Source organism: Podarcis liolepis, assembly GCF_965112155.1.
Source record: "Podarcis liolepis genome assembly, chromosome: 10".
NCBI classification, from domain to species: domain Eukaryota; kingdom Metazoa; phylum Chordata; class Lepidosauria; order Squamata; family Lacertidae; genus Podarcis; species Podarcis liolepis.
The window spans coordinates 59,059,487-59,086,258 of NC_139562.1; positions in this window are offsets into that span (position 1 = coordinate 59,059,487).

The following is a 26,772-nucleotide window of genomic DNA, read 5'->3' on the forward strand; positions in this document are numbered from 1 at the left end:
AGGAGACAGAGAGAATATATGATAGCCATCTTCATATATCTAAAGGATTATCATATGGAAGAAGGAACAAGCTTGTTTTCTCCTGCTCTGGAGGGTAGGACTTGAACCAGTGGCTTCAAGATAGAAGAAAGGAGATTCCGACTAAACATACGGAAAATCTTTCTGACAGCCAGAGTTGTTCAGCAGTGGAACAGTCTTTCCCAAGAGGCTGTGGACTCTCCTTCCCTGTGTCACGGTTCGGTCTACGGGTGATCGAAGTCCCGGCTGAGGACGTCGGGCCAGGGGGCAAGATGGCAGGGTGGGAGCAGGAACAAGAGTCCAGAAGCCAGGGGTGCGAGGGTTAGGAAGCAGGGAGTCACGAAGTCAAGTGTCCAAGGGTTGAGAACCAAGCAGTCAAGAAGCCGAGGTCCGAGGATCAGGAAGCAAGACGCCAAATGCAGCAAGGCAGGAAACGCGTTGCTGTGGCAAAGAGCCGAAGGGAAATGCTGACCTTATATCCCTTCCTGGCTCTTGCCACCAGGTGCAGTGAGTTACCAAGTGGCCTCACCTGTGCAGCCACACCTTGCCTCTCCAGAACAAACTTAGGAAGACCCCAGTCCTGCGAAGCCCTACTGGTCACAGGGAATGGCTCCTGCATGCACTCCTCACACGCTGGAGGTTTTTAAGCAGAGGTTGGATGACCATCTCCCATGGATACTTTAGTTGAGATTCCTGCATCACAGGAGGTTGGACTAGATGACCCTTGGCTTCCTTTTTTAACATTTTCTATAATTCTATGAAGTTATTGGTGTTAAAGAAGCCGTGTAATAAAGACCAAAGAAGAATTTGCACGCTGACAAATATTTAAGTATAGCTAGAAGCTCACAAGAGGTGGAACCCAACCAAGTCATCGTGCTGATGGAAAGACTTCTGCTGCACAATGAAAATTTAAGAACTATTCTGCTATAGCTCTAGGGAGAAATGGTATGGAGTTGAATGCAGCAAGCAGGAGAAACAATGTTTGGGTTAGCCAGATTAAGTTGCTTGGCACTAATATCACTGAGGACAGCCTCAAGAATTACTTTGCGCTCTCTGTGGGTGAACACGATCACTTCCTCTGGTTTTAGTTTGTAAACTAAACTATCTCTTAAGTTTCCTCTAGATTCCAGAAATCTCTTGAGCAACATTCCTCTTCATGCCTTTGGCTGATCAATGTTCTACAGCCTTTTCGTTGTGTCTGTGGGAAGGGGGGTGTTAATGTTTTGCTGCTTTTTTATTATTTACTTGTTTTTCTCCTGTATTTTATTCTGTGAACCACCCTGAGATCTATTGAAGGGTGGTATATAATTCTAATAAATAGAATAAAATAAAATATACATTTCAGCTCAGAAGTAAGCCCCATAGAATTATAGAATTAGAAGGGACCACAGGGGCCATCTAGTCTGACCCTGAATATTTTGCCTAATGTGGGGCTCGGACCCATGACCCTGAGATTAAGAGTCTCATGCTCTACTGACTGAGCTATCCCACAGGATTGCAGCCTCAAACTCTTCCTCCCCCAAAAAGAAAAACCGAAATCCCTAGCGATAATACCCTTGCTACTTGCTGTGGCAGGGAATGGGAGAGGAGTGTGGCACTAAGATGCCACGTGTGTGAATTGTACAAGGGCTTCTCTTTATTGGTAAGCTACATCATGGTGTCAGAATAACGCCTGGAGTCACACGCAGCCGCTGGGGTGAGAAAAACCTCTCCGGTGTCTTCCTGATGAAGCGCAGTCCAGAACGTCCATGAATCCTTAGCCCTGACACGCTCCCAGCGACACACATCAGAAGACTATGTGCACGCTCTTATCAGCTGTTCAGCAAAGTACAGTGGTACCTCAGGTTAAGTACTTTATTCCTTCCGGAGGTCCGTTCTTAACCTGAAACTGTTCTTAACCTGAAGTACCACTTTAGCTAATGGGGCCTCCTGCTGCTGCCACGCCACCGGAGCACGATTTCTGTCCTCATCCTGAAGCAAAGTTCTTAACCCAAGGTACTATTTTTAGGTTAGGGAGTCTGTAATCTGAAGCATATGTAACCTGAAGCGTATGTAACCCGAGGTACCACTGTATAGCAGAAACGAAGTGGAGCGTTGGTGTGTGTGCATTCTAAGTATTTATTAAGCAATATATACAGCACAAAGCAATCATGGTGTCTCTCCTCCAAGAGACAGAGAGAGAAAGTACAACAGTACAATCACAAGCAGAAGAGAGATAAGACAGGCTTCCGTTCTCATGCTTTCCAAACCTGGAAAGTGAACACAGACGTGTGATATAACAATCACATATCCAGCAACGGAGGAGTGAAATGCTAACATCCTCCCCCTTTTCGGGTAACCATTGCTGCATATGCTAACGCAGCCGTTACACTATTAAACATACAGTTGTCATACACATAATAGACTCCTGTAGTACTTGTCCCATCTCTGGGACCATTTGCAACTGGTCTGGCCTTGTGCCTGACCATCTTGCCCTTCATGGCCATTAGCTATGGTTCAGCATCCTTTGAGGACACACTCTGTACCTCTTGGAAGTTTCTAGGTTCAAAAACCTGTGCTAAGCTGACAGCCAAGAGGCAAAGGCTCAGTAAAATACATTTGAGGATGTATGTTCAGCTATGGGCATGGGAATAGATTGTGTTGTCTGTATTTCAAAGCCTATGTTAAAACGCATAGGCAAGAAACTGGAAGAGAAATAGGTGTTCCAGCAAAATGTGTGCATGGAAAATTAGCCTGCTCTCTTCTGGATCGTGAGCTGAACGCGTAAGCCTCACTACCTAATTTTGTCCACTCATTTGAAATTCCTGGTGTATTACTAGAGTAAGGAAAGGTTTTCATCACAGAGAATCCAAAGCCGGATTTTGTCCCTCCTCTCTAAAAGTCTATTTTATGGAAAGCATAATAAATTAATCCAGCTTTGGTTGGAGCCCTACTGAGAGGAATCAAAAGAGATATATAGGTTTATCAAACGCTAAGGAGAAAATAATAACATTAATCATTTATTTGTGTCTCCTCATGCATATGTTGATTTATTATTTCACTCTATAAACCTTGTTTGTTAGCAATTGGTGTATAGATAGCAAAAGTCTCGGTGTCTAAGATAATGACAGTAGTCTTTCAATTTCAAATTATCTCGTACCCATTAACCAGCAGGGTCACATCAAGGAGATCCAAAGGAAACACAGATTTATTGGGGGGGGGCGATGACTTTTTCATTTTCAACAACGATTAAAGAAATCTCTGAAGAATCTACTCTTATTATATTTGTTTCATCTGGGTGTTTATTTGTATTTGCAATTTATATTTGCTGGAAGTGGGGATCATTCTCTTGGGACACAACAAAGGGAGGGGGTAAGATTTAAACCAAGACAACGCAACGCAACATAAATAATAAAGTAGTCTTTGGGCAATCTAGCAATCAACTTAATTTTGTGTAAAAAAAAGAGGGTGCTACTATCAATTGAGTCTTTGTGGTCTTTCTGTTGCAGGGGTCACCAGCCTCACACCTTGCATGCACAAGCATCCATAAGGCTCTTTCTAGGTTCCCACAGAATGTGACCCCCACCCCCCAAAATAAGCTGGAGAGAAGCAATCTCTTGTTGCCAATATAGTGTTGAGGTATCTGCTTGGTTTCGGTGTGTGTGGTGCCCATTGTTGTAATATGAGTCCTCAGCAGCTGCGATCAAGCAGTACGATGTTTACATCACATGATGTGTCTGGTGGGTCTAAGCGTGGGACAGGAAGTTCCAAGCTATTCTCAGAGTTGTGTTCTCAGTGTAACACGAAACCTTCCTGTTGTTCCTGTACGGGAGGAGTTAGTTGCTCGGAGGTTTCTGAGAGAGAAGTCATGCTTTTGTACAGTGTACAGTCAAGGAATAAAAGTAGAATGAAATAGCCTATTTTTCAGACTGTTTTCTTTCTCCTGATGCTATGCAAGGGGGAAGGGAGGGTGCACCTCTCCGGAGGGAGGTGTCGCTTATCCAAGACCTCCCTCGTCTGTCCGGATGCCAGCCAGGGTAGGTCACCGGCAACAGGCCCCGAGTGCCTGGGAAGAGGAGCCAGCCTTTCCTGAGGGGGCCAGTTTCCAACACCCATGACAGTTGCATCAGCTGGCAAATGTTTCCACAGGAGTAAAAAGGTTGGTGACTCTGTTTCTATTGTTGCCTCGTGCCGCTAAATCTTCCACAACAGTTGGGAATGGGAGTAGCTGGGGAAATTAGCCATAATGCCCCTCCATCTTTCTTTTGTTATAGTAGAGCAGGCCTCTCGATCTACCCGTTGATTGTGGGATGTCATAGAATCATAGAGTTGGAAGAGACCACAAGGGCCATCGAGTCCAACCCCCTGCCAAGCAGGAAACACCATCAGAGCACTCCTGACATATGGTTGTCAAGCCTCTGCTTAAAGACCTCCAAAGAAGGAGACTCCACCACACTCCCTGGCAGCAAATTCCACTGTCGAACAGCTCTTACTGTCAGGAAGTCCTTCCTAAAGTTTAGGTGGAATCTTCTTTCTTGTAGTTTGGATCCATTGCTCCGTGTCCGCTTCTCTGGAACAGCAGAAAACAACCTTTCTCCCTCCTCTATGTGACATCCTTTTATATATTTGAACATGGCTGTCATATGTCCCTGGTTGATCCTTGTTGATCGTGGGATCCTGATTCCCCTCCCCCCAAACACAACAAAACAAAACAGCTCAACAACTTTGGCTCATTCTCCCCTCAAAAAGCTCAACAACTTTGATGAAGCTTCCCCCCCCCCCAAAAAAAGCTCAGCTACTCTGGTCAATCCAATGGGTAGATTGCAGTCACTTTGCAGTTGGACAGCCCTGTAGTAGAGGAATGCTGAAAAAGCAGAGCTGATGGTTTTCTATGTGCAAAATATAGCAGGTAGGTTTTCTTATTTTGAGAAACTATCCAAACCTAACCTCATAAACACCTAGTGTGATTACCAAATTTACTAATCCTGGATTAGTAAATTTGAACTGCAGCTCATCTGTCTTTCCTTCTAAATCTGTGGTTCCCAACGTGGGGCACACACCCCACAGGGGGGCAATTTGATTTTTCAGGGGGGCAATTCAAGAATGAGTTAGACCAAGTTAATGGCCTTTTAGGTTTCATCCACGTGAATAGTTCACTTTTTGAATAATAAGAATTATATGTCATGGGGGGGGGGGTGCGATCAGGATTTTAGAGATGCTTAGGTGGGGCATGGCCAAAAAAAGGTTGGGAACCACTGCAACGAATTTTGTATCTAATATTGTCATACTTTCACCATACGTAGAGCCGATTCACTCGCAACGTCGTTTCCGTCGCTGTGTTCATTTTTCAATACTTGATGTCAGCTGGGTATGGGAACAGACTGTATGAAAAAAAACATAGAAATTGATGCACCACCTAAAATTTCTACTTAGGGTCTTAAATCTTCGGGAGCACATTCAAGTCACCAGAGCTTCCCTTGATGCTGTCCGGCTTCAAATCATCAACCCTAATGGTGCTTTCAGGCAGTCCAATTTTCATTCTCGATAAGCGGAAGTCATGGAAACTGCCCCTTGCCCTGTATTTTTTGAGGCCACATTGTGCCCACAAAATATCTCAACAATGCTCGCGTCCATTTGTAGTCCATCAAATTGAGTCCATCAGTGGCGCTGAATGAAAATGGACCAGCTCAATTATAGCTTCATTGTCTCTTAGAGGAGCTTGATGTTGTTCCTATGCTCCCATTTGTCCACACATATCCCAAACTGCACATTGGGTTGTATGCAACACTAGTCATACTCAGGGCAGATTCAGTGAAATGAATAGGCATGACAAAATGAATAGCCATTCATTTCACTGCATAGAACTTAGCTGGATAAAATGGATTGCGTTTCAGGCATCAGTTTAACTTTTCTGCTGCAATGTTGAAATTTTAATCAATGTTAATCCCACCCCGGTTTTTTTCTGTAGGCAATGTTTCTGCTTGGCTCTCAGTTAAAGCATCTCTTTTGCCCTCTGCTCGTTTATTTGCAAAGCTTTCTAGTTCAGAAAGGCAGAGCGCAAGACCGTATTAGCAAGTGGCTTCGCTGGACTTCGTAATAATCCCAGCTGGCACTTCTCCATTTTTCTTAAGCTTTGGTCATTGCATTATTATTTCCTAGGCAGCTGTATTGGAGCCAGGCACACATTTAGTGCCACTTGTCGTGGTGTGATCAAAACGTGAGAAGGGTTGCCAAGGCAAGAGGGAAATTATCCCTTGCGTGGTCCATAGGGTCACCCTTAGGATTGTGGTAATGAGCTCCGCTTACAATAGAACAGTCTTTTGCTACTTGGCAAAGTTCAGCTCCCTAGACAGCAATCCTGAGTTCCTAATTGTCAAGCTCAGGAAAATGTGCCAAAGCATCATGTGTGGCTGCTACACAGAATAATTACAATAGCTTCATTTGAACTAGAAAGCTCTGCAACTTCTGTTTCTTCTTTTTTTTTCTAGCTTTGAGATTTCACATTAGGAGGTTTCACTAGGCAGGAAAACAGTCTCCGCTCATCTTCGAATCCATTTGTGTTCACGGAGACATTTAAAGAACTTTTTAAAAGCCAAATGATGGTTAATGCATTGGCTCTCAATCAAAATAAATCTGTAGGGTTCCTCAAAGATTGATCTGAGTAGCAGTTGTAGATAACTACATTATGTATTCTCCTGGGAAGATGGCATGGTGTGTCTAATTTGAGATGCTTCTTTTTAAGATATTCTTTTGTTTTTGGTTCAGTGCAAAGATTGCTGTATTTGATGAAGAAAATCAAGAGGAAGGCATTGCTAATGTTCTTCGGTAACAAGTGAAAGTGGGATTTGCATTACACGATGAAAGTGCTCTGATATTTTTGGGGAACATTGCAGACTTCACTTCTGCCTCCCCGCCCCTCCAAATTTTCCGTGCATTAGATCATGGGTTACATAGGCAGCAGCTGGGAATTTGTCCTTAATAAAGCAGAAGATATTGGGTGAAGCTCACACCAGCTGTGACACCCAAAAGGTCTTGATGGGAGATCAAACTTGCAGCTGAATGGTGGCGGCAGCAATTTAAACCACCCAAGGAAGGATAAAAAGTCCCACACAGTCTGTGTATGTTAGCATATTTAAATCCAGGGACCTTCTGAAATGAGCTTGGTTAACACTTGGAAATTGAAAGAGGAAGCATATTATTTTTTTCAAAGTGCCCAACGCCTTTTGTAACTCCCACAATATTATAACCCTGAGGGCATTCTGGTTTGTGATGTTGCTCAGCATCATTGGAAGCATAGCTGAGCTCCACCTTAGTGAAATCAGGAGCAAAGAGCCATAAATAAAATGAGAAGCATTGCTGTGGGTTTTTTTCTTTAAATTTCAGCAGAAATTGTCAATTAATCCTGATAGTGTTTCAGCATGCAATAACTGTGTAAACCTGGTTCAGATGTAACCAGTGTTTTTTTCTGGGGGTACGCATACCCCTGAACATTTTGTGAATTTAAGTTTGGCCTCATTGCGGGGCAGTATTTCAGTATTTACACATCACTTGGGAAGACAGGCGAACTAATATCAGTGTATTGGAAGAAGCAAAGATCACCAGTGTTGAAGCAATGATTCTTCAAAATCAACTTTGTTGGACTGGTCATGTTGGGCGGATGCCTGATGATCGTCTTCCAAAGCAACTACTCTATTCCGAACTTAAAAATGGAAAGCATAATGCTGGTGGTCAACAAAAGAGGTTTAAAGACTCTCTCAAGGCAAATCTTAAAAAATGTAGTACAGTGGTACCTCGGGTTACATACGCTTCAGGTTACATACGCTTCAGGTTACAGACTCCGCTAACCCAGAAATAGTACCTCGGGTTAAGAACTTTGCTTCAGGATGAGAACAGAAATCGTGCTCCAGTGGCACGGCGGCACTGGGAGGCCCCATTAACTAAAGTGGTGCTTCAAGTTAAGAACAGTTTCAGGTTAAGAACGGACCTCCAGAACAATTAAGTACTTAACCTGAGGTACCACTGTATAAACACTGACAACTGGGAAACACTGGTCTGGGAGTGCTCCAGTTGGAGAACAGCCTTTACCAAAGCTGTCATGGGCTTTGAAGGCACTTGAACTCAGGATGCAAGGGAGAAACGTGCCAAGAGGAAGGCACGCTTGGCAAATCCACACCGTGATCAACTCCCACCCGGAAACCAATGTCCTCACTGTGGAAGGACGTGTGGATCCAGAATTGGCCTCTACAGTCACTTACAGACTCATTGTTAAAACCGTGTTTATGGAAGACAATCTTACTCGGCTACGAGTGATCACCAAAGAAGAAGACAATATGAGTAGGAAAATGAGAGTACCCCTAAACATTTTTAAAGAAACCCCCCCCCTGAATATTTCATTCCTATTACATTAGCATTCTCACTCATAGTGTCTTCCTATTTAAAATAACAGTTTTAAGGAAGTCTGCTTGGCACTCATTTAATGAGCAACCAAAAACGACATCAATCCATCAATCTGACTGTCGTTTTCCACAGAGGTTTGACCATGGTGGCTCACTACAAATCAAAATAGAGTGCTAAACAATTTGTTCTGAAAGACAGTAACATCAGCAGCAAGGCATCAAACACTTCATTAAACAATTAACGATAATAGGAATGCTTCCCATAGGGACCATTCATGGGGCAGGGATGAAGATCAGGCCACATACCTGATCATACATGCACCACAGCTACTATTCTAAAAACATACATGCAAAATAAATTATATATGGCATTAAAGCTTTTAATTGGTTTTGGCAAACCACACTTCTTTCAGTTATAATCTCTGCCAGTTAACACACCTTGTTAGTAGAGACTGCATATATTGAGTTTTTGAGCATTGTTCCCCAAAACAGTTAATGTGTGCTAATGTCAGAAAGGCTATTGCAACTTTCTCTCCATATTTATTGCAGTTTCCTTATGCTCCTCGGGTTTCTTTAATGCAGCAACATAAATCACAATTTCCTCAACACTTCTTTTCTATGGAACGACAGACTAATTCCATATTTTCTAATGTATGTGTTATTCGTACTTTGAATAACTCACGGAAATCAGTGGGACTTAAGCTAGTCATGACAGAAGGTTGCATCCATTAGCTAATAATAATAATAATAATAATAATAATAATAATAATAATAATAATAATAATAATAATTTATTTGTACCCCGTCCATCTGGATGGGTTTCCCCGGCCGCTCTGGGCAGCTCACAACAAAATATTAAAAATACGATAAAACATCAAACATTAAAAACTTCCCTAAACAGGGCTGCCTTCAGATGTCTTCTAAAAGTCAGATAGTTGTTTATCTCCTTGACATCTGGTGGGAGGGCGTTCCACAGGGCGGGTGCCACTACCGAGAAGGCCCTCTGCCTGGTCCCCTGTAACGTCACTTCTTGCAGTGAGGGAACCACCAGAAGGCCCTCGGAGCTGGACCTCAGCATCCGGGCAGAATGATGGAGGTGGAGATGCTTCTTCAGATATACTGGGTTGAGGGCGTTTTGGGCTTTCAAGGTCAGCACCAACACTTTGGATTGTGCTCGGAAACATACAACAGGACTCCCTCCCCATCTCCTCTCTCTGTGTGCCCCCATCCCTCCCTGCACCCCAGTCCCTGGAGAGTTCAGAGGAAACCAGGAACAATTGGGGAGGGTCACGGAGAGAGGAACTCCTGTTGCGAGCGCATGCACTGAACCCCGTCTGTGCAGCCTACTCCCCCCAAAGAATGGGGCCAGAGACCGAAGTATGGGTTCAAATTGGTCACAACTTTATTGAACTTCAGAATGTGGGAAACTTGGCATAGGCCTTGGCATGTGACCCTCTCAGCCTGTCCGGGACTGAGGATGCGCAGGGCAGTGAGGTGTACTCAGAGGGGACTGTAAAGCACTAACTTACACAGCGTGCCCTCCCACCTTACCTCAGCCAGGAGTTTGACCTACATGCTGCTGCTCTAGGGCCAGGGACTCCTGCAATCAACCCTGTTATGTACTGAAGTTCTCACCCTGGGCCAGCAGGGGGATACTGTAGATAGTTTTCACTCAGGTCCACATATGCAAATGAAGGATCGAAAGTGATTGGATAGTTTTAGAAAGTTGCTACAGTAATGTTGTACTGGAGCTCTATATAAGCAGGCTGACTGAGCCCTTCAGTTCAGTTCTGTTCTGGCCTGTGAATAAACAAGAGCTGTTTGAAGAATCGCTGTGTCGTCTGATATGTTCACCCACAACTTAACAAACCCTTTAATGGGCCCTGCAAACGCCACTGTGTGGGGGGTGCGTGACTATGTCACCCCCCATCTTGAAGATAGACTAAAGGATACCTTGCCAAGGCCTAAAAACCACCAAAGTTGTGACGAAATGCTACGGGGAAGGCAAAACCTGCCAAAGCAGGGAAAATTCATTTCTGGTTCTGAATACAGCAACCTTCTTACGACCATAGCAGCGCCCACTGACCCGAAATGCAAAATTTATGCTGCAAAAAAAATCATTAATTTGGGAGGGATGGGTGGGTGAACCTGGAAGAGGAGGAAACAAAGTGAGGTTTGGCCGAAGGGGCCGGCCTCTTTCCCCTGGCCCTCACCCCCCCCCGCCGGCCGTCCATTGTCCTCCCAGGCCGGGGGCGGGACGATAGCCACCCTGACCCAGGTGGGAGGCACCAGACCTGGTAAGCCCGCTCGGTGTCGCAAACCCCACCCACCTGTTGGGAAGGGAGGACGGAAATTGTGGGAGGACTTGGTTGGAAGCAACCTTACCTGGAATCCAGCGGGCCTACTCTAAGTATATCTACATCTGGATCCAGTCCATGTCAAAATAAGCACATACTTATTCCCATCCACATGTAATTATTACCTCTCTTGTGCCCTTCCCCCGCTCCCCAGTTCTTCCAATTCGATTTCTGGTTCACGGCTTCCTTCCATTTTGCTGCTCCTTTTCTCCTTTCAGGCCTCTCTCTCAAAATCGCAGCCCTTGTTCAGTATTCACGATAGTAAATCATTTTATAAATATATTTGAAGGTCATTTTAAATGGCACGCTCCTTCTATATTCTGGGCAATTTAATTCCAACTTGTTAAGAATTTCAGGTTTCTGCATCCCCCCACGCCTTCCAGTGGTAAATCTGCCAGAGATTTGATTTCTGATCAGCTGTGGGTACTTTGCTTGCCAAAGCATCATTTTCTATTCCTTGAATGAAAAAAATCTAACCGAAACAATGGCATCTCTTTTTTGAGTACCATCGCCAACTACTACAGTCATACCTCGGGTTAAATATGCTTCAGGTTGAGCATTTTCAGGTTACGCTCCACGGCGACCCGAAAGTAACGGAACGTGTTACTTCCAGGTTTCACCGCATGCGCAGACGCTAAAAATGACATCACACGCATGCGCGGAAGCAGCCAATTGCGACCCACGCAGGTACAGACGTGCAGACATGGGTTGCATTTGCTTCAGGATGCGAACGGGGCTACGGAATGGATCCCGTTCGCATCCAGAGGCACCACTCTAATGGCAAAAGTAAATTAAAAATACTGTAATTTAGGTGAGAATCAACAAATTCCATCAATCTTCCATAGTTAAGAGGCAGCAATGTTTCAGAATACCCGTTGCTGGAAGCCACAGGAGGGGAGAGTGCTCTTGGGTTCAAACCCCACTTGTGGGTTTCCTATAAGTATCTGGTTGGACACTGTGCCAATGGGCCTAATCCTGCAAGACTCTTACATTCTTATGACCACAGGTTTGCCATTCCTACTATAGGAAATCCAACTTAGCAGCTGTATTTAATTTAGGAGCTGGAGCAAAATTGAATGTTCACCTGTTGGCATTTCAATGAGGAGTAAATAAATAGGGGAAAGAATAGTTAAAATAAATCTGAATTCAGTATTACACACGCGTTGCTTATTCACAATCATCCGTCAAAGCATCCTGGGCTTCACTTCCACAAAGATTTCAACTTTTGTGCTTCTCACTCTAATTGTGTTCAGAGCCTTTGTTTTTGATGTTCTGCCTCAAACGATTTCCCATTCCATTGGGAAATGAATAGTTTAAAATGTATTTAAATAAATGGCTCCTTGGGTTATACTGTATTGGAATATTAATTTTTAATTTAAACCACCATATTATCTTGAAATGGTGTTTTTTCTTTGCTTTTCATGTTAGCCTCGGGGTGTTTTAAATCTGTCTATCCAGCAATCTGTTCATAACAAGTTGTTAACTTCAGAATTAATCTGAAAAGCTTTTCTTCAAATGCTGTTTGAATATCCATATAACTCTCTGCTGATGTGCACAAACTCCTATTGTAAAGCTGGAAAACCATCTAGAGCTTTTGAACCGGTAACCACTGCTGTCGCCCCCACCCAGTCAGCCTGTACCAATATCTCACGCTATGTACACTCCATACATTTAAACCACAAAGCTTCCCCCCAAAAAAACCTGGGAACTGTAGTTTGTTCCTCACAATTCCGAACACACTTAATGAACTACAGTTCCCAGGATTCGCCAAGTGCCTGTGACCTGCCCCTCATCCCTCCCATCCTGTTCTGGATTCTGGATTTGGAACTTCCTGTGTGTTTTGTTTAAACCACAGTATCATTTTGCGGGGATGCGGATGGCGCCGTGGGTTAAACCACTGAGCCTCTTGGGCTTGCCGATCAGAAGGTCAAATCCCCACGACGGGGTGAGCTCCCGTTGCTCAGTCCCTGCTCCTGCCAACCTACAGTTCGAAAGCACGTCAAAGTGCAAGTAGATAAATAGGTACCACTCCAGCGGGAAGGTACCTGCTCTGGTTCACCAGAAGCGGCTTAGTCATGCTGGCCACATGACCCGGAAGCTGCACGCCGGCTCCCTCGGCCAATAAAGTGAGATGAGAGCCGCAACCCCAGAGTCGGCCACGACTGGGCCTAATGGTCAGGGGTCCCTTTACCTTTATCCTTTAGCATCTAATTTGGGAAACTTGGGTTTAATCTTGTTGTACTAACCAGAATATGAACTCAGGATCTGAACCTCCTTTGATGCTGTGTTTAATATCCTTGCAGTTTCTTCTAATGAACAACTACAGGCCTGTATTGAAATGCCAAGAGGATGCTCTCACAAAGCTAAGCTACAATTCTGGGGGAAAACCATGACAAATGCGCTTTACATTTGTGAAGTAGGTGTTGTTTTAAAAGGAGGCAGCATTCCGAAAGATGTATCACACCCTCGTGGTGTTGCTTTTAATAAAATTCAGCATGAGCCCCCCACTGGTACCAGCAACTTTGCTAGCCATCACTGTTATAATGGTTGGAGTGAATTTATACCGTTTGCCCTGGAGGGGACTGAGACTTCAGTCGAGAGAGCTGTTTGTGGCAGGGACAGCCCATTTTAAAGATGGCACCCTGTCGTGTTAGTGCCATTTTAAATAATGCTCAAAACGGTTTTGCTAATTTTGGGTTTTGCTGCGCTCAACTTGTTCCCACTTTGGCGAACAGCTGTCTTGATTTCCGTCAGCTTTTCTGTTTGCCAACTCCTCCATTTCCCGCTTGCTTTATTTCAACAGAACAAAGCAAATTCAGCTTTGTGAGCAGAGAACAGAGCTTGTTAACGGAGCCTGATGGGGTGAGGATTTTGAGACTCTTTAGAGGGGCGAAGCCTACGGCCTTGGTTTTTGCTATCAAGGATATCGCTCCTCTGTGTCATCTTCTCTCTCTCTTTCTGTCTCGCTCCTTTTTTAGTGGCAATAGGAGAGAGATGACCTCTAATGAAGGCACTGGGGGATTCCTAGACAGAAGCTGCTGAAGTAGCAAAATGGGACTATTCCGTTTTTCCTGGACTGAAGATTTTCCATCTTGATTTCCATACTGAAGAATTTGGCTATATTGGGGACCCCTGAATGGCCTGGGTCCTGATTCTATAACTAGAGTGGCATCTAAAATTAATTTCCAGTTCAGCTGATATAAATGCTTCTCTATGTTCCTGGTGCTCTCTTCTTTACAGTGGTACCTCAGGTTAAGTACTTAATTTGTTCCGGAGGTCCGTACTTAACCTGAAACTGTTCTTAACCTGAAGCAGCACTTTAGCTAATGGGGCCTCCTCCTGCTGCTGCGCCGTCGGAACCCAATTTCTGTTCTCATCCTGAAGCAAAGTTCTTAACCCGAGGTAATATTTCTGGGTTAGCGGAGTCTGTAACCTGAAGCGTATGTAACCTGAAGCATATGTAACCTGAGGTACCACTGTACAAGATAATGGCTGACTTTTACGGTTTTGGAAGAGAAAAGGCTGCTGCCATTTTAATCTTTGGAGTAAACTATGACCATTGACACTGGGTGCAAATAGAAACTGTCAACTCTGGTTACACTGATGCTACTCTTTTCCCTCATAGAACCTATGAGGCTGGAATAGTTAACTCACCCTTCAGCTCACAAGAGAGAGAGAGAGAGAACACAGCAGGTCACCAAAGGATGTATGAATGGATAAATGCACTGGTGGGCAACATGCCCGTTTATACACAATGAAATATTTCTTGACAAGACTAAGGAAGATATCACCTCCAGTCTGCTTTATACTTTCCTTTCAAATTGAAGATAGAATAAGTTGGCATCATTATGTTGCTTCACATGCTGGCTGCTTTTAATGACAAAATTGGTTGGACATCCCATCAGCGTACTTAAGACATTGGATATCCCAGTTTAGGTTACAAGAGGATTGGAACAGATGATCTGTTTAGTTCTTTGCAACTTTGGTTTGGATATAAAACCCATATCAGGTTTGTGATTTCTATCATAACACCGGTCTTCAAAGACCTACATTGGCTTCCAGTACAGTGGTACCTCGGGTTACAGACGCTTCAGGTTACAGATGCTTCAGGTTACAGACTCCGCTAACCCAGAAATAGTACCTCGGGTTAAGAACTTTGCTTTAGGATGAGAACAGAAATCGTGCGGCGGCAGCAGGAGGCCCCATTAGCTAAAGTGGTGCTTCAGGTTAAGAACAGTTTCAGGTTAAGAACGGACCTCCAGAATGAATTAAGTTCTTAGCCTGAGGTACCACTGTACATTTCTGAGCACAATCCAAAGTGTTGGTGCTGACCTTTAAAGCCCATAGTGTGCTTTCAAAGCCATGTTGTGCTTTCAAACTGCTAGGTTGGCAGGATCTGGGACAGAGCAACAGGAGCTCACTCCGTCATGGGGATTCAAACCACCGGCCTTCTGATCAGCAAGCCCAAGAGGCTCAGTGGTTTAGACCACCGTGCCACCCCTTACCCCTTACCCTTCCAACAATCAGGGTCCTAAAACACACAGGAACTCTCCTAAACAGTGAAGGCTTCCTGCTGCAGAAGTTTATCATTTGACTATCATGGGGGACTACAAAGAAGGGGAAGGGGGAGTGGAGGGGCTTGCATCTGAGGCACCAGCTTGTGAGGGCGATTATGGGGGGCCAACGTCACATACGTGGCGTCAGGATGTGGGGAAGAACCAGGGGAGGAGCCGAACACAGTGGCCACGTGGCATCACCACCAGCTGGGAGTTGGCTTTGACCCTCCTTGCCCTCCATAGCAGCAGGAGGAGGAAGAGATGTCCACTGGAGCTACGCTGTTCTTGACCCCACACTTTCTGGATATCGGTAGGACCAGCTCCCACCCCAAAAATATTGGGGGGGCCTCAAAAGGTCTCAGCCCTCACCACTCCTCTAAAGCATGGCTGAAGAGGGCTCTGGTTGATTTCACACTCCCATCAGAGATCTTTGGATCAGAATTTAGAAAGGACAAACCACAATATCCAGCCCATTCAATTCTTCCTCCAAACTTTAACAGATGTTCTGCTTCCTGTTTTATTTTTTTTGGTGTCTATACAGTTTCTGTGGTTGCAGAGGCTAAGCAGAGGCTGCTTCCTCCCCTAGGATTTTATTTCAATGATCAAAACCATGAACACAATGTTATTACCACCATCAACGAATTAAAAAAAGAAAGAAGGATTTTTAAGCTTCCCACATTACCATTTCTAAAACTGCAACTTCTTGAGATCTGCTCAAGATTCATCACACAGCTTTCCTCCGCTTTGTCCTCAATTCCCCTCACCTCCCCTTGTCACCTTTTCTTTTCTCCCATTTTGTTCAAGATCTGACTGAAGTTGTTCTGTTGGTGAATAAAAGCAATTTCTCTCTTGATCCACCTCCAACTTTCATTCTATTTGCTCCCACCATTATCCCTGTACAAACGTGTTTTAAAATCCTTTTGCGAAGTGCGTACCTCCTTTGATTTGCAAAACCGCTGCTGAGATACATTTTCGTGAGAGTTCTTCCCCCAGTGTTAGAACGCCTTGGAAACTATTATCATACATTTCAGCTTCCCAGATCTTGGTAAGATCTGGAATCAAAAGGAGCCATCTTTGAAGGTCCCATAAGTTTATCTCCACAAACTAAAGAGAAAATACTATTGTTAAGTATTTAAAATTAAACAGAGCAATGAGCTTAAAGCAAAATAGATAGATCCTTACTGGAAAACCTGACAGTCTAATAGACAGGATGCAAAATAAAGAAGGGACATGATGCAATGGCACGCGTACATCTGTTTGGCATGTAGAAGGCTTAATCTCCAGCATCTCCAGCTAGGACTAAAAATGACACCAGGCTGAAACCCTGGTTGAGTTCCTGCTATAGTGTAAACCGAAATCTTGGACTGCCAGGAGGTCAACTTTGCCCAATGGGGTATGGGCAATCTATCCAGGAGATAATTGTATATTGAGGAGTTAGTGATTTGACATGGTTACCCTCCATGCTTCCTTTTCCTTCCCCCTCCCTATGTCTTCTTAAGTTCTTTGATGGCTGAGAGCAGCCTTTCATGTCCTAATCTGTTGGAAGGAAGTGATAGTGCTGGGCACCTTCTTCGATGCTGGACATCGTTTGGAGAAAGTGAGGCATTGGGAGGGGGTGGCTTACGAATGCACGGAGCCAGTTGGGCAAGCCACTCAAACTAGCTAGGGATAAATCAGATGGTTTTGAGCATAGTTTTCTTTGAATTCCGTGCATGGACTGATCAGCTGCAGGGCCACACAAACTGAAGCTGCCTGGGGAGTCACTTCGCCACTTCTTGGGGGCTTCCAAGATTAAAGTGCTTGCTTGGTATGTATATATTGCTTGCTGATTAGAATAAAATCTTTAACCTTCTCGCTCACTTGTGTTTGGTATTGCTTCTGAATCTCATTTTAAAAGAACCACCTTGCATTTGGCAAGACAAATGGGGAAAGAGAGAAAGAGAGAGAGAGAGAGAGAGAGAGAGAGAGAATGTCAATAACCAGTAGAGAAGGTAGGAAGAAAACAGAGCACATAAAACACAATGTAATACATTAAGTATACTATGAAATGTAGAATTAAAAACAATGTAAAACCTTTTTTAAGTCAGAAATATAAAATAATTATATTAAAATGATTAAAAAACAACATAAAGTGTTAATAATTTTAAAAATCAAGACAGGCTCCTGCGCTGACAAGCTATTGCTGTCACACAAAAACTAGCTATCTTGGCAGTAATCTCCGGAAACTGGTGAGCCAAAAGATAGTCGCTATAAAACACTTCATTTTTTCCTGGTATTCTTTGTAAAACTGGATTAATAAAATGGCGGCAGATATCACAATAGAAGGAACAGTACAGTAAGACATGCCCCACAGTTCCTATTATCTCTGCTTCACAAGGGCATAGGCATTCAAACTATGGTACCATTTAAAAAATCCACATCCATCTGCCAATCTCCTGCCATCATTTCAGTGGATGGTGATGTCAGCTGATGGGGGATGAGCTTGATGCTGGAAACACATGTGTAGCCAAAGCACAGTGTGGGCTGTTTGCTAAAGGGCTTTCAAACAGTCCCACAGTGCTTTATGAAACTTAAAAAACTGGAGGTTCAAAGAACATCATGGGCCCTTATGCAACTGCATTTTGAAGTCCCGACAGTCAGGAGGAAAGGGAAGGAGGAGATGTGGTGCTGCAGATGACAAAGGAGAGCCAGAGTCCTGACATAATGGCTACAAAGGAAAACAAGAATTGGATGATGAAAATCTGGTCCGAATTGGAGACAGAAGAATGGAGAGATCTCTATATGTGGAGATCTGAAGACCTAAGGATTACAAATTTGATTAAGGTGAAAGCTAGAGCCTTGGGGACATTTGGACTTGAAAGGAGCAAGAAACAAGATTTGGGCTCCACTTTTGAGTATGGTGGGCTGTCTGGAGGAAACATTGCCCCCATCGGGTCAGAGCATCTCCGAAATCTGGTGTTTAATATTAAGAACTATCAAAAAAACCGGCAGAGAGGAACTGAGAGACAATGAAGGGCCTCGGACGTGAGATCTCCAGGCTGATAACAGATTAAGACTGAGGGACATTTGTTGGGGATTGAAACCGGGAAAGGGGATGGGGTAGGGTCTGGGGATCCAAAGGGTGTATAACTATAATTTGTCTTTTTCTTTTTATTCTGTTCTACTATTAGTATGAAAAGTGGGGAACTCGTGAAAGGGAATCTGGGTCGACTTTAGAAAAAAGGATTTAAGAATGAGTACTGAGGTATAAATTTTGATGTTTATAAGGTAAAATAGGTTTTTTAAAATGAATTAAATATAAAAAGGTTAAAAATTGGGGATAAGAACTTGTTGAATCTACAATTTGAACTGGAATATAAGAAGGGGTGTGTGGGGAAGTCAGGGAAATATGTTATAGAAAATAAGGATTTTAAAACTGTATATGTTTTTAATTTTCCTTTTCCTTTTTTATTTTTGGCTTTCTAAAATGGAAAATTTTCAATAAATATTTTTTTTTTAAAAAATGAAGTCCCGACAGTCAGGCCAGAGCAGAGCATCACTGGACGTCAGTTTGAAAGCACACTATGTGGCCCCTGGAACCAAAAGGATTGGGATGTGGCCCCTTGAACTGAAAAGCTTCCCCACTCCTGCAGTAGAGGCAGCAAGCTGACACGCTCCCTCTTTGTGGGAGCAAAGTGAAGGCTTAGAGAGATGACCCATGTATTTTGCTTAAATGAAGAAGCAATATATATTTGCGCAGGATTTCAGCATTCAGTACCCATCCACCTGCATTCTCATGAAGCACTATGTTTATTTTCATTGGTAGTTGCTTGTTATTTGTATAAGGACTGCCTTGTTCTCTGGGCGTCTCACCTGCATAAAATGGTAAAATACAATAAAATAAAACAATACTACTAAACAACACACAGTCTGAACTTTTCCAGGAGGGAGAAGAATAAAACCAGGCGAGTAAAACATTCATAATACGCAAGCAGTGGTTTGGGTTTTCTAAGAAACAATAAATAAATAAAATCACAGATCATTTCAAAAAGGTTTTACCTGGTGTCTAAATGTCCGCGGAAGGTTTCCCTTTCTCCCAGTCTTGGATGAGCAATTGTGTGCCTATGGAATTGTTTGTCATGCTTTTTACTGCCGATGTTTTTCCCTCACAGCAAAACCACTCTGAGATACCTTATGGGAAGAGATTCATAAAGGGACTCAAATAAATAACCCCCCCCCCTTTTACCTGCAGCTCCTAGTTTCCTTCTGGCAAATATCAGTTAGGGAACATTTCAGAACAAAGGGGGAGGCTGAGGTGATGGTTACTTCCCAGGGCAAATGAGCAAAAAATCGCCTCACCACCTCTTCTGCCAGATCAAAAGCCCTTCCATAAGTAGAACACTTTCTACCCAAAGTGTGAATTGGCCCATAATTCTTATTTTCACCCCCCATCACTTTTTAAAGGTTGTGATAGCGATGTTCATTTTTCCAGTATGGTTCTGTTAGTTGAATTTCTGCCACGGCAAGTCGTACCTCTTACAACCACCCCTAGAGAAGAAAATCAACAATCATGAGCATAATAATCTTCTCTCCCCAACCAATCCTTGAAGAAGAATAATTGCATCGCCTTGGCAGGACCTTTGGGGTTGGGTCTTGTCAGTAGCAATTGGGACTGAAACTCTATCATTTTGCCTTGGGTGAGCAATATGATGATGAAGAAGAAGGAATTCTCATTCCATGTACCAGCTTAATGATTTTGTTTACTCTTTAGCAGGCTCATTTCCAAACAATGACTGATCTCTTCCTTTTCGGAAATTATGGTTCAGTAATGATTTTTGAAGCCCAGCAGGAGAGAATACCTTTCCGTGGGATTGCTAATATTGATGAGCCTTTTGAGTTCAATGTTTATGAGGGGAAAATTCAGAGGAAAGTTGTCGGTTAATAGCTCTTATCAAAATGTAGCGAGCAGAACAGAATTTTGAAAGGGAGCTGGGAGGAAGGGTTTTTGCCCCTCTCTGAAACCTTATTTATGGAAACCAACATTCAAAGAAAATTATCCTAGTACAGAAGTGGGGGAATGAGCAGCTTATAAAAACAGACTTTCTTTGGATAAAGACGATGATATTTGGGAGGAGTTTACACAGAATATGTTATTAGTTAAAGTAACATACAAAAATGCATTAAACCAGAAAAATTTGCTTTGGAAAATCTGTGTTATTAAGCAAAATTGCACACAGGCATGTATATTAGGGTACATTTGCACTAAAATGCTGGTAAGAGTTTAAAGTGATGTGGAAATGTGGAAAACTGAACTTCTGACTGGAACAATGAGAAACAAACCAAAATTGACCATTTCCCCCATTCCTAGGGGAGGAGCGTGTAAGAGAGAGAAGTGTGAAACATAAGACATGCCTTCATCTGTTTTAACACCCAAAGGAGCCCTGTTTCTCTGTGAAACCTGTGTGAGCCCTTCTCTTGGAGAGAACAATTTTAAATCTTTATTTACACAATTGCCTAGAAAAAAAGAAGAAAAAGATTCACAGAACCCTGCCTGTTCCAAGAGTTTGTTGACTCATTGGGCACGTGCCTGCCTTCTGAACCGCTATCTGAATGGGTAAACACATCAAAGACTGAACTGAATTCAGGTGGTGGTATCTTAGCATAACGTATTGTACAGGCAGACGCTAAATCATTGCCCTTGGCCTGCTTTAAACATTGCTGAACATAGTATACAAACGCTGCTCATTTCTGTGTGGCTGCTGGAGAGAATGGCATGTGTCAACATTTTTCCTCTTTTTCCCCAATAAAAAGCAGTGCTCTGCGGAAACAGCCGATGATTCTTCACTTTTTTCTGCCTCTTTTGGAACACGGAAAGTTGTTTTTTTCACTGAGTCAGCCCATTGCTAGCTCAATATGGCCTACGCAGTGGTGTAGGAAGGGGGGGCAATGGGGGTGGGCCGCCCTGGGTGCCCTCGCTGAGGGAGGTGAAATTTGGTGTGCCGGCCTCCAGCCTGCGACTCCCAGGCCTACCCCGAGTCGTCAGGGTAAGGAGGGGAGCTGCGCCACTTTGCCGGTCGCATTCCCCCCTTCTCCCTACATTTTGACAGCTTGGGGGAGGCTTGGGAGTCGTGGGCAGGCGGTGCACCGAATGTTCGCCATGGGCGGCTCGCTCCGCCCCTGTGATTGGCTCGTTCCACCCCTGGCTGCAGGGCGTGCACGCTGCTCTGGGCACCCAAGCTGCTTTCCCACGTCTGGAAGGGCACTCTCTGCACCACGCCCCCCTCAGGAGCGCACCCACCCTGGGCAGCACAGGCATATGCTCCACCGCTGAGCCTACACAGACTGGCAGCAGCTGTCCAGGGGCTTTGGCAAGAGTGCTTCTCAACCCTACCTGAAAACCAAACCCGAGATCTTATGCATTCAAGGCAGGTGCTCTGCCAATGAGCTCAAGCCCTTCCTCACTTCATAGTCTTTATTCAATCATATTTTATTAATTTTATATATACACACACATATATTAGTTTTTTAGCATATCATTTTCAACAATTATTAAACATACTTTTATATCTTATACAAATTTTTTTGACTTCCATCAATCACATCTGAAAATCTTCCAATCTTTTCACTTAATTTACATTTCTTACTTTCACTATTACATTTAAATATCATAACTAATATCTCTCTTCTTTCTCCTCTTTGCAATATCTCATATATTCCTCCTTACAAAACTTCTTGTAGTCCTACTAGCGTAATTTGTTGATTACAGTTGCTCTTCAAATAATGCATATACTTCTTCCAATCTTCTGTAAATCTCTGGTCCCAGAGGTTTCGAATCCTTCCTGTCATTTTGTCCAATTCTGCGAAGTCCATTAATTTCATCTGCCATTCTTCTTTTGTTGGTATTTCTTCTTGCTTCCACATATTTTATTAAGTTTCAACATTCTTAACATATACAGTCATAACACAGTTTCGTCTTTCTCTTCTTTTTGTTGACTTCCCACCCCTTTCCCCATGGAGTTGTTTTTTCTTCCCTTCTTCTGCACCCTATCCTCTGTCTAGCAAATCATAACCACTATGTGATAATCTAATCACTTCTGTTGCTCATAGCTCAAGTCCTGCTTTCGAGCTCACCATACTATAATATTTCTTTAAATAGTCCAAAAAAGGCATCCATTCTTCCATAAAACACTCATCATTAGACTCTCTTAATTTTGCTATTAATTTATCTTACTTATCCATTCTTCTTTGGTTGGAACATCTTCTTTCTTCCATTTCTACGCTTATAAAATTCTGGCTGCTGTTATTACATATATAAACTGCAAACTTTTTGTGGAATTTTTGCCCCTAAACGCTTGGGGCCTTTTTGATATAAAGTTGTACCTTGGAAGTCGAACGGAATCCATTCCGGAAGTCCATTTGACTTCCAAAACATTCGGAAATCCAAACGTGGCTTCTGATTGGCTACAGGAAGCTCTGACAGCCAATTGGAAAATGTGAAAGCCCTGTCGGACGTTCAGCTTCCAAAAAATAGTTTGCAAACCAGAACAGTCACTTCTGGGTTTGCAGCATTTGGGAGCCAAAACGTTCAAGAACTAAGCTGTTCGAAAACCAAGGGACGACTGTACTCATTTTAAACATATTTTTTATATCATCATGTATCATTTCCCCAAATACCCTCACTTTCTTACAAGTATACCACACATGGGGAAAAATATCCATATACCTGCTTACACTTCCAGCAATTACTGTATTAGGAACCTGGACTTCATAATTTTGGTAGGTGTGGGGTGGAGCTTACCTTATTGCCGTGAGGTGGCATGTGACATTTTCTTTCCGTCAAATATTTCCCCAGCAGTTTTAAGTGCCACTGGCTTCCTGATATGAAACGGCCCCATTGGAGGGTAGTTGCGCCAGGAAATCTTCCCCTCAGCTTTATCTGAAGGCCTGGACATGGAAAGGGGCAGACTTTGGTAACCTTTTGCAATATGGCGCCCTGTGCGAGGCCAACATTTGGTACCCCCAAATAGAATGTCTCCACCTCCATCGTTCAGCCTTCATCGAGGGCCTTCTGGCAGTTCCCTCACTAGGAGAAGCCAAGTTACAGGGAACCAGGCAGAGGGCCTTCTCGGTAGTGGCACCCACCCTGTGGAACACCCTCCCATCAGATGTCAAAGAGAAAAATAACTACCAAACTTTTAGAAGACATCTGAAGGCAGCCCTGTTTAGGGAAGCTTTTAATGTTTCATAGTTTATTGTATTTTAGTGTTTTGTTGGAAGCTGCCCAGAATGGCTGGGGAAACCCAGCCAGATGGGCGGGGTATAAATAATAAATTATTATTATTATTATTATTATTATTATTATTATTATTATTATTATTATTATTATTATCTCATTTTGAAGCCTATCCTTTCCCTCAAAGAGTTCTAGGCACTGTCGTTTGCCCTTCACAGAGTTGCAGTTCCCAGAAACCCCTGGCTAGCTGGAGTGACCAAAATTATTTGAAGGAAAGAATGTGTTTTAAAGAGATGGCATGTACACAAGCCCTAGTCGAGGAAGTAAAACCTTTTTGATTGTTGTTGTGCTGTTTTCAGAAAGGCCCTGTATACAAACCTGCTTCATCAGATACATCTCCAGGTACTAAACCTCGAGGTGGATAGTCATCGCCTTTTTTAAATAGTGTTTCTTGAATGTGGTAGCGAGGAATCGGAGGGAAGGAGGCAAGTTCCAAGCTGGCTAGTAAAAGACAGTAGCTTAAGGGCTGATTCTTCTTTCTCCCTTATTCAAAGTTAGTTTCTTCTTCAGTGTGATTCAAAAGAGGCTCTTTTTACTTGAGAATTCTGACAACAGCTTTCCCCAAATGGATAATGCCTTTCCTGCCAAAGGAAAAAAGAAGGAAAAAAAAGTTATTATTAGGCAATAATGTCCTGGATTTTCCTTACCCTCTGCTCATGAGGAATAATGAAGCAATGGAACTGGTGGCTGCAAATACAGTTTTCAGTCACGAAAATATGCTTAGCATTTTTGGATGAACTAGACATCCCATGATGCATTGTGCATTTTGTTTGGATATCTGCATTGCCAGGCTTCTTTCCCCCCTTCTGTTTTAATTTTAAAAGCCATTCATACAACTTTGACTTCCCCAAAAGAACCTGGAGTCCTGGAAACTCTTGTTTGGTAAGGGTAATGGGACTTGTAGCTCTGTGATGGGTCTCCTAACAGCTTTCAGCACCCTTTACAAAAAGCAAGGAGTGGCTGTGACCTAACAGTTTCCTGCTACACTTGTACCTTGGAAGTCGAATGGAATCCATTCAAGAAGTCCGTTTGACTTCCAAAATGTTCAGAAACCAAAGCGCGGCTTCTGATTGGCTGTAGGAAGCTCCTGCAGCCAATTGGAAGCCACGGAAGCCCCGTCAGATGTTCGGGTTCCAAAGAACGTTTGCAAACTGGAACACCCACTTCTGGGTTTGTGGCGTTTGGGATCCAAAACGTTTGACTCGCAAGACATTTGGGATCCAAGGTACGACTGTTCACTTTGTCATCATCGTCATTTTATTATTTATACCTCACCCATCTGGCTGGGTTTCCCCAGCCACTCTGGCCAGCTTCCAACACATATAAAAACATGCTATAACATCCAGCATTAAAACCTTCCCAGTACAGGCCTGCCTTCATGTGAATGGGCTCTCTCTACTTCCTGGAGTTAGTTACAGCAGAATGCTATGCATGTTTTCTCAAAAAGTCCTGTTGATATCAATGGTGCTTACTTCCCAGTAACTTTGTAGGACTGCGGACTTAGGTGAATTCTGAAGCCCTCGCATTCAACCCCTAAACACAATATCCAAGCGTTTCAGCAGTACACAGCCCTGGCTGTTATCTCTTTGCAGGCATAATAGAATTTTTCTGCTCTTCATTCTCACTGTGAGGCTTTTTTTATGCACCGATACCCTCAGGCTCTCTCAGCAATACACAAGAGAGCTACTTTCCCCTCCAATTTATTTCTATGAGTCTTGACAGCTTTCATTTACACAAGTAGATGGTGTTTTAAACATTACCTGTGCTGCTCCTCTCATACCACCCGGACCTCTGGAGTAAGTTTCCGTAATTCCATTCCATTGACTGGCAGCAAAGGCATTGCAAACTTCAGGCACCATATGTTGCCTTATATCAAAACCTTGTTTATTGCAGAGACATCCAGAGAGACCAGCTGCAGACAACTAACCTTATAAGCCAAATTGGTTTATTCCAACCAGTCGGTCAGTTTCTGCAAGTAGTTCCCCCTCTGGAAGTGCTGCTTTCGGAAAAGAAAGTCACTCAACTTTTAGGGTGGCGGATAATATTTATGGCTCTTATACATACTGCTTTTCTTTTCTTTTTAAAAAAATAATAATTAATTTTTTAACATATAATTTTCAACAATTATTAAACATTCTTTTATATCTTCCAACAATCACATCTGAAAATTTTCCAATCTTTTCACTTAATTTACATTTCTTACTTTCACTATTACATTTAAATCTCCTAACTAAGGTCTCTCTTCTATCTCTTCTTTGCAATATTTCATATATTTCTCCTTACAAAACTTCTTGTAGTCCTACTAGCGTAATTTGTTGATTACAGTTGCTCTTCAAATAGTTCATATATTTCTTCCAATCTTCCATAAATCTCTGGTCCCACAGGTTTCGAATCCTTCTTGTCATTTTATGCAATTCTACGTAGTCTATTAATTTTATTTGCCATTCTTCTTTAGTCGGTATTTCTTCTTGCTTCCATTTCTAGGCCAACAATACTCTTGCCGCTGTTGTTGCATATAAAAACAATTTAACATCCTGTCTATTAATATCCTCACTTATAATAACAAGTAAAAATGCTTCTGGTATACACACTGCTTTTCAGATAGACCTCAGAAAATAGTTTTCATAAGATGATTATGATAATATTTTTTTAAAATTGGAAGTTACAACAGAATGGAAAAGATGGCTATTTGTTTAGACAAAGCTGTACTGCTTCTTCTCTGCTCCTCTCAGGGTAGTGGCAGCACCAGAAAAAAAGATTTGAGCGGCACACAGAAGGGGACAGTATATAGTTGTACCTTGGAAGTTGAAAGTAATTTGTTCTGGAACTCTGTTCGACTTCCAAAATGTTCGAAAACCAAAGCGCGGCTTCTGATTGGCTGCAGGAACTTCCTGCAGCCAATCAGAAGCCGCGGAAACACCATTGGATGTTTGGCTTCCTGCTTCATCTATCCTGTCTGCAGCCAAGTTGCCAATTGCTTCTGTGGATTCTGCGTTTACTCTGCTAGGTCTGGCTAACGTCCTGCAACTAATCAGAAAGTTGTGAAACACCAAATAGGTTTTGCCAATAGTTCTTTAGTCGGGATTTCCTCGTTCTTCCATCCTTGTGCTATTAAGACTCTTGCCGCTGTTGTCACATACATAAAGATATTTTTCAATTTCCTTGGCAGGTCTTTTCCTACAATCCCTAACAAA